Raw genomic sequence first — 17,875 nt, 5'->3', positions numbered from 1 at the left:
AGTACTGTCAGTACTGCACCAATCTCACGGAGGGAAGAGGGGGTGGGGGGGGGGGGGAGGATACTCAGGTACAATTGCTATAGGGGGCTGCGAGAGTCCAAATTGCAAAGTCTAACCAAAAGTGGTCTATTAGCCTAAATCCAGTCCAAAGGCCCAGCACATAACTCAATACTCCCTTGTTTTCTCTGTGTTAAAAAAAAAAAAGAACATTAAAATTGAGAGCCACTTGGTTATGCTTATGTCAACCCCCTCTCCCCCCCCAAGATATTCTGCTCTAGAGTGAGTTTAAATATCTTTGAAACTTCCTTGGAAATCTTCAGGAAACTTCATTTATCTTCAAAAGGTTCAAAAAATGATCGGAAATGTTTGTATGTCTTTCAAACAACAATCGGAGATTCTTCGGAAATCTTCGGTCTAGCAAATGCTCATAAAAAAGTTTCCATGCTGTTGCAGTTTCCTTCAACATCATTTCTTGTATCTATACTATGCTGAGATAAGACATTCATCGACACAGTTGATGTAGTGAGAGGATGTTTGTTGATGTTACTAGCAGTATCATTATTTTACTTAATCCTTAGGTGACGTGAGACTTTTATACATGAATCCTGAGAATGCAGGGTCAGGATTATATTTACTAAATGTTGCATTTCTTTACCTAACAGAGGAGCTCATCTCAGGGTCCACAGATACCTGGAGTAGCACCTTCAGATGCAGTGTAAGCACAAATGAGAGCATACTAATATTTTTGGTTTAGTCAAATCTGAGTCTGAATCCAAGTCAAATGCCTGAATCATCATGCTAAAAGCATATTTTATTACTCTAACCATTCTCAAATCAGTACTACGCTAACTGGAGTTGTATTTAGTATGAAGCTCTTCTCCTTGACCAATCTCTGCCAGGCATTTAATTCAGGCATGGCCTTGCCTTATGGTGGATTTCCACTGACGCGTAAATTTCTACGTGCGTGAAAAAAATTGGAGACAATGTATGAACGGCCTGCGTAAACGTGTACGCAAGCCGTTCATATATTGTCTCTAATTTTTTTTACGCACGTAAAAAATTACGCGTCAGTGGAAATCCACCATTAGGGAGGTGCAGTGGCCTAATGGTTGGGGTGCTGGACTCCGGAACGAGCGGTCTGGCTACGAGCCCTGGCCAGGGCACTGCATTATGTTCTTGGGCAAGACACTTTACTCTCATTATTAAGTGCTCCTCTTCACCCAGGTGTATAGATGGGTACTGACAAATTTAATGCTAGGGGGTAACCCTGTGATGGACTAGCATCCAATCTGGGGGGGGGGGGGGGGGGGGGGATAGAAATACTCCTAATTGCTTCATGCTATGGAAACCAGGATAAGCTCCAGCCTGATGGGCGACTAGGCTTGTATGCTGACTTTACCCTTACCTTGCCTTAGGCTCAGATTTGACTCAGATTTATACAAAATCTCTTGACTGATCTCCATACATTTTCTGTAGTATTACTTGGGAAAATTAATTGTTAAAACAGTGCAAAAGCAATTTCCCTTTGGTGAACATTTTTTTAATTCTCATAACCTTTTCTCTTGATTAAGTATTGATTTTGCAAGGAGAAATTTGATGTTGGTAACTCTTGGGATGTAAAGTGTTAAACAAAACGCAATGGCTCAAGGGGTGTGGACTGAATGGAAATTAAATGGAAACTAATCAAGTAAGGCTAAAAACGAAAAAAAAAACAGAACATTTGCAACTTAAATAAAGTCATTACAGAGTAAATAAACCAGGTGGGGTGGGGTAGAAACAAGGTCTGGGACCGAGTAGCGATGCTCTCACAACTTGCAACGCGATCAATTCACGATGTAGTCAGCGGTTTTTGGACGATGATACAACAGGCAATCTTTTCCCGCAAATTGGAAGCTATGGCAATCATAACTACCATGCCGTGGAATTACTTATTATAAAGGGGTTCAATTCTCTTAACTAAAAATCTAAAATCAGTGTGTTTATCCGAAAATTTCGTCATCATCGTGTAGTTATAAGAACGCAGAATTTTGTGATGCCGTGCTACTTTTTAGTGCTGAAATGCAAATGATTGTACCACGATTTTCAACTGACCCACATGGGGATTGTAAATAAATGAGGTAAAACAATGAACGACCAAGTCAACAAACAACTGCAAAACAATAGAGCAAGAACAATAGCTCCAACCGGCGCGGGAATATTCGATCGCCACGTTTTCATTACCATTTCCGTGATAGTTTTATTTTATTACAAACACCACATATTGACACCAAGAACCTTTCGGGAGAAATTTTCGCTGCTTTAAAAACAAATCTTAGAAAACTTTTTTTACTTCTTTAAAAAAATAAATCGAACTCTTCCACTACCCCATGTTGTTGTAATGTTTTGGCAAGTTCACAAAGAGAGGAGCTACTCATGCGCCTTAGAGACATATGCTGACTACCGCCCCGATGATTGCTTTGCAAGTTGTGGGAGCATCGCTCAGATTTCATATAAGAGAATGTATGGGAAGTTGCTTCCCCCCCCTGAAATAAACTTAAATTAATTTAAAACTGTTGTGTACATCTTTTTTTAGGAGTGGAAACTTAGGTGACATGGCAAGGGCTGGCAGTGTTCACGAGTACTTGATTGAGCTGCATGAGCAGTACGGCGAGATAGTTGGATTCTGGTGGGGAGAACAATATGTCGTCAGTCTGTCATCGATTGAGTACTGGAAAGAAATACAGCCAATCTTTGACAAACCATGTAAGATCAATCATTAACACCAACACGCGGTCGTAAATGTACAGTCTTGTTCTAAGATTGGTTATGATTTGCCCCTGGGAGAAAATATAATCCGTTATCTTGTAGTGTTTACAACAGGAGACCATTGTCCCAGTGGAAGATGATCAGAATATAGTCAGATAGATTATTGTTTTGCTTTGCCTTTGGGAGGTGTTACTGTTTTACAATTGTTCCACTTCCCTTTAGATGAACAATTTATGTGCTTTGAGCCTCTGTTTGGAAAAAAGAGCCTGACCTATAAAAATGGACCGGAGGCACGCAAGAAAAGGCAATTGGTTGACCGGAGTTTTAGCCATCAAGCAGTGACACACTATTATGAACACTTTACTAAGGTAAATCTTACTCTTCCTTCTTTATGTTTGTGGGAGATGCGGTGGTCTAATGGTTAGCGTGCTGGACTCATATTGAGCAGTCTGGGTTCAAGCCTTGGCTGGGGTCACTGTGTTGTGTTCTGGGCAAGACACTTGACTCTTAAAGTGCGTCTCTCCACCCAGGTGTATAAATGGGTACTGGCAAATTTATGCTGGGGGTAATCCTGTTATGGACTTAAGCATCCCATCCAGGGGGGAGGGGGAATAGATATATTCCTATGTAAACCGTGATAGCATCAGCAGTATGGGCCACTAATGGCTCGACACAGACTCTACCCTTACCTTTTTTTCTTTATGTTTATTTATAATGCTGCGCCATATGCTTTTAGTGTGTATCAAATTTGATTAGTTTTCTTTCAGCAGGTGAAATAAACGGGGCACCCTGAGGCTTGCCCAAAAACACAAGACAATGAACCAGCCAACTCTGCAAATTATGTACAACCTGAGTAGGCTCAGCAACATAATTTTAATATAACTTCATTTTAGGTTGCAAAAGAGACAGTGGAGAAGTTCACTACATGCTCTCAAACTCAGGAGCATATTCCATTGGGGAAATCTATGATGGCCATGGCAATCAAAGCTATATGTGTGGCTGGAATGGGCCGCTTCTTTATGGACAAGAAGGAAATTAGCAAAATGGCAACAGCATATGAAGATGTAAGTCATTGAAGTGAATTATTCAGCATTTAATCCACAAATTGTCTATTTAATTTTTATAGCCAAATTGTCACAATTTTTTGATGTTTCTGTCAAGATCTGGTAGCTTCTTGAAACTGCTGCTTTTAGAAACTGTGATTGTCTCAAATGTATTTAATAATTATTGGCAAGTTAATTGTAAGCCCACAATGCAATATGTCTAAAAGGTTCACTCACTGTTACATAGCCCAGATGTTGCACAGCTATATAACACTTTGCATGCATTGCAGGCCTATAAATGTTACCGCAAAGTGCGACAGCCAGAAAGCCATTCACACGCATTATTTAAGGGGGTTAGGGGGTAAGGCAATTTTTCCGAGCAAAACGATTTTTCAGCTTCAAGTTGTGCAAGAGTTTTTCCCTTTGTTTTTGCTGAGCAGGATTTTTTTTTTGGTAATACCCCATCCCCCTTCAAAGGTCCATCCCTTGGCTTAGATAATGTACATGAATAACCCACTTATTTGTAAGAACTCTTTAAAAATGTAGTAAAACACTCAACCCTGCCTTGTTTTTGAAGAGGGTCCTGGAAGGAGCAGGGTATAAATCCCATTTCCCAGCGCAAATTGGTGCCCAAATCCCAGTCCTACTCCCATTTATTTTGTGTGTGATTCCCAGTATCAGTGACCCAAATTCCACTTTCCTTATGAAAAAATAGGAAAATCCCAGTTTCCAGTTTACCCCTTAAGGCCCCTACCTGATTTATAACTTTGTTTGGGTTGTTTCTACCATCCACAATGAACATTCTATCATTTTCAGTGTTGGCATGAGATGGAAGCACGGCTTGCTGGTCCTTGTCCAGCATCTGACAGTGAAAGGGAGAAAAACTTTCAGGAAGGTAATGTTCATTCATTAATTCTTGAGTCCCCTGATGTGTGAGGTACAGTAGCCTATTGGAAGCCAGAGTTGTTGTGTTGCGTTCAACACTTAAGTCCTGGCCAAACGGAGACACAAGTAGATGCAAGTTTTCAATTTGCGTTTACTTGTGCCTCACTTTGGCCAGGACTTGCGTGCACTTGCGTTGACTTGCGATGACTTTCGTTCACTTTGGTCGAGAACAAATTTGCACGAAAGTAAGTCAAAGCAAGTTTTTCACCGTTTGGCCACCCAACGCAAGTTTAACACAAATCTCGCTGTTTACTTCAAAAACTGAATTCCTGCAACTTGCAATGTAAAAAATGTTGCGTTGCAAGTTGCCAAAAGAATTGCACGTGTAACACCTCATTTTCGCAACCTGCAATGCAACAAAATGTTGCGTTGCAAGTTGTAGAAAAAGTTTTACTATCTTCTACTTCTTGCAACGTTGTGGGACAAGTTGCTGCGTGTAACATATTAAGTGCAACCTACAGCAACGCAATTGTGTTGGAATCGGCCAATCAGAGTGCTCAAAGCCAATCGTCACCGCTGACATTTAAATTATTAAGCGGGTGCGTTGCAAGTTGGGAACAAAAATTGCGCGCGTGTGACAGCTCCTCTGCAACTTGCAATGTTTTTTAGTGGTCATTGTTGCTTTGCAAGTCGCAGGAAAAATTGCGTTGTGTAACATGGCCTTTACAGGTCTGTTTGGCCAGCCAACGCAAGTCTGTACGCAAGTTCAACTTGCGAATGCTTGCGTCGAACTTGCTTTACCGTTTAGCCAGGGCTTTACTTCACTGATGCTACGAAACTGGAAAAAACTCCTGCAGTTTCTTAAGTATGGCCCATTTAGACCCGTATTACTTGTAACTGTGTTATTTCAACCTTCGTTCTTTTACTCACTAGCAAAAACTTACATGAAGGATACTGTCAAAAGTCTGTTGAATAAGAGAAAGCAAGAAAAGAATAAGGAAGAAATGCTGTTTATTGACTCCATTTTGGATTGCGACTTTATGGATGAAGAAGAGGTATGATGTCGTTTAATTTTCTGTTTTAACTATGTAATACACCAGATTGTTTTTATAGGCTTGCGCTTTCACTCGTTCTACAGTCAACTCTCGCCTTGCGGACACACCCGCCATTACGGACACTCGCTACCGTACAAAATCCAGATCCCCGGCGAAAGCTATAGAGGTTTGACTGGAAATGACTCCCGCTATTACAGACCCTCGCTATTTCGGAATTACGGACACTTTCGTGGTACCAAAAGAACAATTTTATTGTTTTGACTCTCGGTAAAGCGGACACCACGAATATCAGTCTCATATAACATTATTACAAAAAATTGCAGTCAGCTGCTCGCTACTTGTCAAAACACAGTTCAAAAGTCTTCTGAGTGATTTATTCTTGCATCAATTACTTCGGTAGGTGTACAACAGACTTTGCTTCTTCACTTCAGCTTGCGCTTTAATTTTTCCTTCCAGACGACTCTTTAATTTAGGAGAGATCAAGCCCTCAAACCCTCATCCATTGTCATCCCCCATACCCAACGATTACGTAGTAGTTCGTCAGAGTCTATATAAAGGGAATGTATTGTATATAAAAAAAAAACTTTCTATTTTTTAGCAGAGTTTTAGTTACGTGCTACATACTTTCTATCCTTGGTTATTTTTAGATGAGTGATAATGTGATAACATTCTTGGTTGGAGGCTTTCACACAACGGGATTTAGTAAGTATATAACGCTATCAAGAAGCCTTCTGTCTGCGGTACATGCAACAGTATAGAGCGGTTTTCACTTGAGTGTCGAAAGTAATTTGCGTTCTCTTTGGTTTTGCATTACTAGGCTTAGCGATTTGTTTGAAACTCTCGCGCCACTTTCTCAGCCAATCAGAAGTAAACCAACACCAATCGTGACTCGCTTGCGCACGTTTTCCTGCGCTTCGTGCCGGCTGCATGTATTTGCCTTCAGTTTTGATTAGTTTACTGGATTGTCTGTGTTCTTTTTGAAAGTGATTACTTTGGCATTGGTTTTACGACACTCAATTGAAAACTGCTCTATTGCGCACTTCGCTACTCTCACTTTAGGCCAAACTAGCATGAACTTTGCTCAGTTCAAAATTGAACGTTGCACTCAACCATGTCTCGGCTAATTGCTCCTGTAGTATGGATCTTAAGTGACAACGATGGTAGAGCCGAGGACGAGGTCTCTACAAATTGACCTGGTAACTACAATCTCGGATGAAACTAGTTGAGACAAACACATTTCACACATTTTTCGCGAATGTCCTGACTTGCGAGCTGGTTAAAAACATGTTATCCCCACCTCCCCCTACTCAATGTTGTTTTATGGGGTTTGCAATTCACCAGGCTTTGTTTTCATGACATATTGACGACACTGAAATCGGGGAGGGGGCTGGAAAATGAGCTGTGGTACCAAAATTAGCTGAAATTAGCAACTTGGTGTCTCAGCTGTTTCGTCCGAGGTTGTAGGTATGATTACAATCTATTCAGTTTGGTTTTAGGTCTGAACTGTCAAGTACCTGAACATGTATTGATGAAAACTAGAAACATGGAAAATGTTTCGGCGTGGTTCGTATTCTCCAAAATACTCAGGCTCTGGTGGTTCCCCTTTTTTTTGTTTCGGAGAGGTGGAAGTGGGTGAAGTATGACACTCGTTCAACACCCCTGTGGTAATAATACTCACTCCCTTCCCACAAAACAAGCCCAAAAAGGCATTTGAAAAAAACATAGAGCCTTGTGAGCTTACCTCTTTACTGATCTCTTTTTCTTTTTTGCTATAAGAATTTACGTTTAAAGAAACCCGAGGCTGAGATTTTCTCTAATTTTGTGTGTTGAAAATTTGTAAATACAATACAATTATATGTTTTCAACTAAATAAAAACGTATAAAATTCTTCCTTTCTCTAAACGGCAAAACTGGCCCCAAGCAAAACAAAACAAAAGCAGCACTAGCTGTATGTTGTGTGTTGAAAATTTGTAAATACAATACAATTGTATGTTTTCAACTAAAACGTATAAAATTCTTCCTTTCTCTAAAAAAAGAAAAAAAAAAAAAAAAAAAAAAAATATATATTTTGTATAAAAAATAAAAAAAAAAAAAAAAAATATATTTTTAAAAAAAAAAAAAAAAAAAATTTTCCTTTCTCTAAACGGCAAAACTGGCTCCAAGCAAAACAAAACAAAAGCAGCACTAGCTGTATGTTTGATGCTAAAAACATTTCTGCAAGAAGTTGTACACCAAACGCTTGTGATTGATACCCCAAAACATTCTAAAATTGAAATGCCATACGCTAAATCTAAGAACATTCACAATAATGTTCTCAGCCAAAGATCGACAGAAAAATAAGAATATTTTACCTATGGCCGGAAAAACAGTATTCTTATAGAAAAAAAAGAGTGTGTCATTTTAATTTCTTTCAGTGATGACTTGGTGTTTGTACTACCTGACAAAACATCCCGAGATTCAAGAGAAAGTTTTTGCAGAACTGGAAGAAGTTTTGGGAGATGAAGACATCAAACCACAAGTAACCTCGGAACTCAAGTGAGTAGAGCTTTACTATCTATTAAAGGGTCTGTTTTCATGATTCCGGAATGAAATTCATTCCGGAACGAGTTCGTTCCATCCCCATATATTTCTCTGTATCTGTTTAGTCCAAAAAAACTAAGAAAGCTAAAGAAAAAAAATAAAAACTAAACTATATAAAAAAACAGTTTCCCCCGCCAGGAAAACTTGCTCCGCAGACAAAAAAATCCTAGGTACGGCCCTGTTTACATGATACCGAGACGAAAGTCAAGTCATTCCGAAAGCGGAGTTCATTCCGGTTTTCACTCCGGAATAAAATTTTCGTTCTGGAATGACATCTCATTCTGGTATCATGTAAACACAAAACGAATGTCGTTGCGAGATGAAACAGCATACAAAGGCCACAGTTTGAACTCAGAGTGAAAAAACGTAATAGCATTTCTCGTTTAGCCCAAAGAAGCAGCCATTATGGTCAAGATGCTCGTTAAAATTGCAGATATGTCCATCATTGGGCACAATAACATGTTTGCGCGAAACATGCGCCATCTTTGTTTTGATCTCGCGCGAAAGCCACGCACGTGAAACTTCTTAGGTTGAGCCGGTCGACTCTGTCATGTGAATGCAGAACGAACTTCATTCCGGAACGAGTTGCGTTCCGGAATGAAAGTCATTCTGGAACCATACAAACAGGCCCTAACTTTCAAAGCTCAAAGCGTTTGTTGGTACACAATCCCTGCACTGAATTGACCTCTAATGGTTTGTTTTGTGTCCCATCTAGGTACACTCGTCAGGTGCTAGATGAGACCCTCCGTGCCTCCGTGCTGGGCCCTTGGGGCGCACGAATTAATGAGTTTGATCTCCAAGTTGGAGAGTTTGTCATTCCAAAAGAGGTACATTTATAACCCCAAAATATGTATCTCCTATCACTTGCTCAGTTTCATCTCGAGAGCCTGAGATTCATTCGACAAGAAAACCCCAGCTTTACGTTTCTCATCATGTGCAGAATTCATTTCCCGCGAGAGTCTGGGACAACTGAGAGTCGACCCGAAAAAATCTCTTTGAAAAATTCCTTATTGATGACGTAGGGACAGGGATCCTTGTAGTGTCTGTGATTGGTTGTGGCTTCGCACGTGAGCCTGAACAACCAATCAGTGCGTATAACACGAATCTGAGACGTGTAGTGAGCCGCGGAAAAATTGAGCGTCGAATCTCTTCTTCTCACACTTCCATAATACGGACTGCGGATTGAAGAGAGTTTACTTGGTCCTAGAGGAACAATAACTCACTTAAACTCTATTTCAATAATATGTACACTGAGCTACCCTTTTCTAGACTGCAAAACAGTAAATTCGTTCCTTCTCGAAGGCACGAACCACCGAAAGCGAGGGTCGACGCGCTTCAGCCTTCCTCCCGGTCAAGGGTTTCAAAAAAACAAACCTCTCCCTAAGAGGCCATTATTGACGTGAATTCTCTCTGAAGTGGCCAATACAAGAGATGTTACAACACCGTACTAACTCAAGAGAGCGCCGATTTTCTTACTTGCTTTGTTGGGTGTGTGCGTTGAATGTTTTTGCACTGCAATAGATACAAATATGGACAATTATCTCTGCATTTAACGGGTTTCGATGTTGGCGTCTTTCGTCGCAATTGTTTATCATTTCTTCTTTCGTTTTCTCTCGATGCCTTTTTATGACACTTTTTAATTATTATTTTATTTTTTCAGACGCCGATTCTTCTTCCGTTTGGAATAGTTCTTCAGGATCCAAATTTGTGGCCAGAACCCAAGAGGTAAATATGGAAACTTTAAAACAAATCCCTCGAGCAAACTCAGTCAATTTATTAGGTACAAGATTACAATCAAAAGGTAAATTGTATTCTTGAGAAAATTGGGCCATCAAGTAGCTAACTATTCAGAAAAACCTACAAGAGGGCTCAGGTCAAGAGCTTGAATTAGCATTTCGCAGTTGCACACCGAAAAACCGTCCATTAAGCGAAAAACCGCAAATTTTCCTTCTAGGTAACAAAACTGAAAGCGTTGCGTTTACTAAGCAACAACAAAACGTAAAGTTAACGAAAAAAAAAAAAAAAAAAACGTTGCGGTTGCAGAATTTCGTCAAACACTAAGTTTTGTATGCTGGGATCAAAAAATCGTTGCGTTTTCAGAGTTTCGTCAAACGCTAAATTTTTTAAGTGCGTTCAATCCTGAACAAAAGTGCTCTTTGGGAGTGTAGTATAAGCTCATTTTATTGGCCGTTTCTTATTGTTAAATATTAAATTCCCTGTTTTAATACAGGTTTGATCCGGATCGCTTCAGCCCTGAGAACATCAAAGAACGACCAAGTCTTGCTTACCAGCCATTTGGCTTTGCAGGGAAACGGAAATGTCCCGGATGGCGATTCTCGATCGCGGAGGGCCTGGTATTCCTGTCCGTTCTCATTAAACGATTCAAGTTTCATCTTGTAGAAGGACAGGACGTGAAACCTGTTCACGGCCTGGTCACGTCACCAGCGGAGGAGGTCTGGGTCACTGTGACCGAGCGAAAAGAACGAAATGAATCGTTCAATCAGTTCAGCGTTTATTGACAGTAACCCAACATTTATTTCATTTTTCTACTAAAGGGCCTGTTTATATAGAGGAACGTTGTCCCAGGAGGGTGTTCCCCTTCGGTTTTCACGTGACGTCATAAAAATTCTAAAATCCAGAATAGCAAGGCCCCTGAGTTTTTATCCTTCACTGGCTATTAGAAGTCCTTAAAACATATCTTGTTGAAGGTTTTTAGCTCGATAGCCTTCGCCGTCTTTAAGATAGAGCATTTTGAATTTCGGAGTTTCGCGCCACACGAGATCAAAGATGGCCCCCCAAAAGGCTGTCACGTATACTTTAAAAAATGCTTTATCTTGTGATTTTTAACAATATTTACTTGAATATTTACTTGTTTATGATGGTGAACTGACCGCCTTTTGTAGCAGAAGTGAAAGCCAGATGTTTTTGTTGATTTCCGGCCGCCATGTTGGAGCCCAAGCAGTTGGGCTCCAACATGGCGATTCCATACTGTGCTGTCTAAATCTGCGTGAAACATTTTGACGGATAACTCGAATACGGAATAACGTACAGACCTGAGACTTGGACGAGTAGTTTATATTGTAGTTTTCTACAACCTGTAATATTCATGATTTTTTTGAGTCAATAGTTTTGGATTTATTTTTTCGCAGCGTGACAGTGAAAACCACCTATAAGCCACCCGGCGAGGTGTGTGTGTGTGGGGGGAGGGGGAATGGGGGAGAAATATTTCACATATTTCTTAGTCAATATCCGCGCAAACCGTTTACATGGGAAATCACAAAGTTGGCTTGGGAGGAAGGGTGGCCCTGGGTAGAGGGTCACTTGCTTCGAAAGTATGTTGACCATATGAACTCTTTAGTCCAGACACATATAAAGCATGTGCAAAACCGGTTAGACCAAGGTATGGTTCGGTAAAACAGGGCTCAGGAGAGGAGGGAGGGTAACCCCCTAACCAGGGACAACTTGTCTTTATATAAACTGGCCCTGACAGAGACACTTCGAAGGCTATTTTGAATTTTGCGTAAATGTAATGTGTAATTTGCTTAGAACTAATAGGCAAGTGGGGGGAAAAATTTGCGCATGTTACGTCTTTTTTAATTAGCCTGCAAGCAGGATCCCAAGTGAGGCGGAGCGAAAACGATCGGCGAGCGAAGCGAGCGGAGAAGGACGTTTCCCTTCCCATTTCTTTTCGCCCCATCTTCGACCGGTGAGCTTGTTCACAGGCTGTTTTTATTTAATTCTTGCGTTAAAACGTACGTGATAATTATTATATAACCAAAGTATAATAGGCAACTGGAAGTAAATTTGTGTATGTTACATCTTTTTATTTAATTCTTGCATTAAAACGTACATAATATTTTATAACCAAAAAATCAATTTTAAAACGTATATATTTTTAATGACTCAATATATAAATTAACGATAAATAGGTTAAGCAAATAATATAATGAATGAATTAAGGAAATATTTTCAAAAGGTGGTTAAAATAAATTAAGAGCGAATTTTTCTCGTGACCGAGTGAGAGGTGGTACAAAATTTTAAACAAGCCTACCCTCAATTTTTTTTCAGAGATACCTTATGGTGAGTCGATCAACGTGCTATGATTTTTTTCTTTAAGAGCTATCTTTGTTTGGCAGAAAAAAAAATAAAAAAATATCACGCCTGCCGACTGCCATGAAATGGTCGAATTTCATACCACGATTAAGAGCATAAGAATGATGCTGCTCACAAGCGCAAAATAAAGCAGACTTCTCTCGATTTTGTGTATTTGTTAAGGAGGCATTTACAAATGATTTGAGTCTAAGAACAGTATTGCAAAGATCGATTTGAATATTTAGAGCCTGTTTAAAAATTACAAAAAATTGATTGCTTAAAAATCTCATTTTGGAGCATTTTTTCAAAGAACTCTTTTCCTATGCGGTATAACTCAGAATCACTTAAGACTTGGGTTTTAATAAGCGGAAATGATGTTCTTTTTAATGGTATAAAAATCAGCCTTGGGCTTTTAATTGCTACGAAGAACTTCCCCTTTTAATTTGGACGAAATCACAACACCGACTTGTCAACAACCGCAAATAATCGAATAAGGCTCGAATTACGCTTTCCCTTCTCAAAGCCAAAATTCCGACAAAATCTTATTAGTAAACACCCTATTTGATCCAAAACTCAATATTTAGCTTACCTGGCGTAACAATTCGTTGAAGATTGCTTTGTATCCTACTTTTGTTTCAAATACGTTACCAGCACTCGAACGGTGTTTACCAAATCACAGTATTTAGAGAATTTCAAATCAGCAATAACTTTGCCAGAAGGTCCTTGAAAAAAAAAACCACCGCATTCCGGTCTTCACAGTTCCAACCACATTTAGTGAAAACGGCCAATTCATAGAAGAAACTTGCTTCACAGTTTAAAAACCTCGTTTTGGCCGTTGTTTTTGCAGAAGATCAACTAGAGCGAAAATGGCGGCTTGACATCTGTCACGCAATGATATGTCACTTGAGGGGAGGTTACCCATTGAATTAAATTTGGTGGGCTATGTACTTTGAGAAATACCGTAAACTTTCAGTTATAATCCTTGGATTTATACAACTTCGTAAGTGGTTTTGGTGGGGCTTAATATAAACGTAATGGCACATAAACGGGGTAATAAAAAGTCTAAAAACCCTTTCAAAAAAGTCACGGCATATGTAGATGAAAGTACGTTTTCACGTTAAAAAAAAAAAACACACATAAAGATACTATAGAAAAAATATTATTAAACCTGAAACGGGGAAGGTCACTGAGTAACTGTTGCCGTTGTTGTTGCATTTTTAACGGAGTACTGCAGCTGTATTTTTGGTTGTTTTGTTTTTTCGAAGTAACTTTTATTTTTTTTTATTTTTTTGGTTTTATTTTGGGGAGGGGTTTTAACGTCAAGGTCTGGCACGGATTAAAGAAAGGGGTCACATATTTTTTGTTTTAACAAAGTGGAAATAGCATTTTTAAATATCAGAGATTCTATTTAAAAATCAGAAAGGAAAAATAAACTAGATTAGGTGCAGCTCTAACAATATAATGAGCGTCGCGCCATAGTTTCCAAAGCAAACAAGAACTGATAATTTATTTTGTTGATTCGTGCTTTTAATAAGTAGAGAATTTTACAGAGTATAGAATGGAAATCAATTACTCTTTTCAAAGATTAGTTGGGGGATACTGCCTCCAAGATATGCGAAGTCGAGCTGCGGAAAGAAGTTCTGTTATACTCCCTCTGCGTTCATATCATTTTAGCGCGGCATCAATCTTCAATGTACCTTTGAATATTTCGGACATTACTATCTGCCCAGCTCATCGGTTTTCTCTGGGCAATGGATGGAGAAAGAGGTTCGCAACGGTGCCGCGTTCCCGCAGAATTATTAAGGCATGCCAAAAAAGGGAAATCACGCAAGTCTGCCCGCGGAATCAACACCCGGGGGGACTGTATGAAACGGACGGGGATGCTCGTCAGAAATTTTGAAAAGAACCCCTAAAATAGAACAATCTGAGTGTGGCTCTAGCTTTTCTTGACCCCTAGACGCCTCCAAAAAACTAAAAATATAATTGCTATTTGTATATTTCTGCGTGTATAACCCTGAACGAGACCATTTTGGCTGAAAATATTGCTATTTTTTCGCGGAAGACCCTAAGTGAGACCAAATATCAAAAATTTATACCCCCGTCACTTTCATAGGCGAGTCCCCCCGGAAATCAACAAAGCGCTTTTGAGAACGATCTTTCGACGTACGGGCATATTTGTCCCTGCTGGGTCTGGTAAGTCTGCGATTTTTGTTAATTTTCTATAGAAAGTACAGTCGAACCTCGATTATCCAGATTTCCGATTGTCCGGAATTCCAATTTTTCATGAATATTAAGACCAAACTCTTTCAAAATTTAAATGCCACTTTGTTCCTCCACAAACTATGTAATTATAATCGGAATCGTAAATTACCCAATAAGTGAAGCTTCGAAGGATAGAAACTGTGACGCCTCGAGTGCGCTATGTTCATGAATGAGCGTTATCGTCATCGAATTCGAGCTAGAAGGGGTTTATTGTAAGTCAGTTCTCAGTCCGTTTAATATTTTGGTTATATAAAATGCGATATTATTAAGTTTAAAAAAGGAGAAACCCAACACAGAGTGATTTGTTCTTTTTCTCTGTTTTAGTCTGATAAATTCTGGTAACGGTGGTGACGGATATATATAAAATCGAGCTTAGCGCCGTCTGATAACAAATGTCGATTATGTAACGTTTTCCTGACGTAATAATATGCTGAAACAGCACCGCATTCGAGTGAATGCTAGCCTGCGCGGCAGGCGTAAAAAGGGGAGGGAAAAAGACGGGGAAGAGGGAACGCCTGCCTTAAGAACCCCCTACGTTTTTTTCCCTCTTTCTCTCCCTCTTCCCAGCTCTCCCTCCCCCCACCCCCCCCCCCCCCCCCTTTTCGACGCCTGCTATGCAGGCCTATGTGAATGCAGTCGAACATTATTGCGATCCCGTTAAAAGTGTGCGGGACGTTCCTAGTTATCTCGTACTATTAAGTTGATCAGCCCCCCCCCCCCCAAAGTAAAATGAATAAAAGTAAAAACGTTTATGACAGACTCCTCTGTGTATTGGAAGCGGGAAGGGTGAACTCCCATATTATGGTTAAGTTACGGATTTTGGTCACACATATAGGGTGTTCAGGACGTGGCAGGCTGCCTGTCAGTTTAACCAAAAAAGGTTCCGTTTTGAGCTGCACTCAAAGTAAAACATACTCTCGTGATTTGTTGGCAGTCTTCAGATCATTGATAAGACATAGAAATGGTATCCGGCTCCGGGGTCAAATTAAAAAGCTTTTACCACGCCCAGATGGGGTTCCGTATAATAGTATAATAATTTTAACAGGAATAAAAAGCCTGTACAAATTACCGTACCGTTGGTGCTAGATGTAGTGCTTTTTCAAGTCTGTACATCTTGATTATTTTGTATTGAATAAATAAAAGGGAAAATGGAGTTCAAAAAGCGGCTTTTTTTATGACCGAGTGAGAGGTTGCACATGTGGACGAACAAGAGAGCATGAGAAAACTTTTAAAACGTGAATTCGAGTTATCGGGAGTCGACTGTATCTAAATGGCAGTTGAAAAATGCAGACTTTGAAGGGATCCCCCTGTAAAGTACCCACCCACCCCCCGGGAGTTCGTGACTCATTGCGTGACAAATACGAGGGTTCACGAGCAATGACATGTAACCGTTCTTTGAATTTCACAACATCTCATTTGAGGCTTAAAACGTCGTTAAGTGAATCTGTTCATCGTGTTATCAAGTCCCTTGCACGAATGGCTGTATGGAACCTGAAATGTGGTTAAAATTGTCAAGAAATACCATGTTTACGAGGGCCTTTGCTAATATCGACTGATTGTATCATAAGCAACATAGCCGCTTGCCCGTGCAATTTGCCGGTAAAGAATGTCAAGAATGAAGAAAAACAATGTTTTACCACTGCTTTTGCAAGGTAAGAGTAAAATATTAATAAATAAACTCGTGTGTAGCTAAATGATAAGATTGTGTTCGAATTTTGGCTATATTAAGAGAAAGTGTACTGCGTAATTCGATTATTTGCTTTGTTTACATAAGTCACTGTCGAGCGATTTCTTCGAAGTAGGACGGTCTATTTCTTGGATAAAATCAAAAGCCCAGAGCAAATTTTTATATAATTAAAAAGTACATCGTTTCTACTTATCTAAGCGAAAGTTTCAGGCGAATCCGAGTTATACCGCATAGCAAAAGTACTTCGTGAAAAACGTCTCCAAAATGAAATCTGTAAACAATGAGAAAATGGCGATTTTTAAACGCCTGCCTGGATTTCACAGTTCAGTTGATTATCCTTATTTTAGACTCATAACATTCGTCAATGCCTCCTGTACAAATATACAAACTTGAGAAAGGTCATCTTCAATTTACGCTTTTGATGAGCTAAGTTCTTGTGACCATGTTCGTCGCTCTTGTTTCGGCCATTTTATGTCGCCGGGCACTCGTTACAGTGTCTGAATATTTTCTCGAAAATTAAAATAGATTTAAACGAAAAAAAATACACCACGTTTATCGACTTACCATAAGGTATCTCTAAGCCAAAAATGAAGGTAGATGACTTTGGAAGTTTGTACCGCATATTTTTGTTTTCACGCGGTCTACAAAAAAATTCGCTCTTAAATGTGATATAAAAAGAAACTTAAATAAAGGAGTTGAACTCAAACTTTGCTATTTTGTTTTATCTTTGGTATCGTGATGATAAAAAATTTCACTCTGTTGTTTTCGCCGGCGTGTGTTATATGCAAGAAGTTGAAGAAATTTCGTTTGCTTCCGTGATGATGATGATGATGATGATGATGATGATGATGATAATGATGATGTTGACGTTGACATTGACGATGATGATAGACCTCGTACGTGTATAGCGCACCAATCGCAATTGTGATGTAGAGTGGGAAAAGGCAAGGCCAACGTAACGCCCCCCCCCCCCCCCCCCCCCGCCGCCTTCCCCCGCAAAGGACGAGTTCATCTAAAAGAGGCAAAGTTCTTTTCTCAGGACAAGCATGATCTTACCAGTTGTTGTAAGACCCTGGTTGTTAGTCGGGCTGAGATTCGAACCCACGACCTTCACGTTGAAGGCGGCCACCTGAACCAACTGGCCGAACCTTTGCCTTTTATATTTCTAATTTGTTTCACGTTTTGAAAGGGTAGTCCCTAGTCCTCTCTGTCGCGAGCATGTATAAGGTCTGAGGAACAAGTTTAAGTCAATCCTATGACGCCAACCTTTACAATTGCCAACCTTTACAATTGCCAACCTTGACTTTTAGAAGGTCACTCGATGAGAACATCGGCCTAAGACTAAAACAGCCCGAAGCGAGACGACGAGCATCTCCGTCCCTTTTATATGGGGGCACCCCCTTCCCCCCCGCCCCATTGGGGGGGGGGGTGGAGAACGCAGTATTGAAAGCGAAGAATTCTTCAAAAAGTAATAAGTGCAAACTACACTCGTGACGATTTTAAAAGAACTACAGCTTCCAGGCGCA

General features: G+C 39.9%; 1 pseudogene across 1 annotated transcript; it reads left to right on the top strand.

Moving 5' to 3' along the window:
- The first annotated feature begins 275 nt into the window (after nucleotides 1-275).
- On the top strand, nucleotides 276-12,296 carry LOC144660363 (cytochrome P450 20A1-like; annotated as a pseudogene). The gene is made up of 12 exons (XR_013572082.1): nucleotides 276-715; nucleotides 1,572-1,687; nucleotides 2,573-2,742; nucleotides 2,968-3,113; nucleotides 3,639-3,809; nucleotides 4,605-4,683; nucleotides 5,607-5,728; nucleotides 6,376-6,430; nucleotides 8,143-8,263; nucleotides 9,024-9,135; nucleotides 9,969-10,033; nucleotides 10,539-12,296. The product of XR_013572082.1 is annotated as a cytochrome P450 20A1-like (transcript).
- Nucleotides 12,297-17,875: the final 5,579 nt, after the last annotated feature.

The sequence above is a fragment of the Oculina patagonica genome, chromosome 7, assembly GCF_052425735.1.
Source record: "Oculina patagonica isolate OP01 chromosome 7, crgOcupat, whole genome shotgun sequence".
In the NCBI taxonomy this organism is placed as follows: domain Eukaryota; kingdom Metazoa; phylum Cnidaria; class Anthozoa; order Scleractinia; family Oculinidae; genus Oculina; species Oculina patagonica.
The sequence above is the reverse complement of the archived record's forward strand: the minus strand, read 5'-3'. Positions and strand labels throughout refer to the sequence as shown.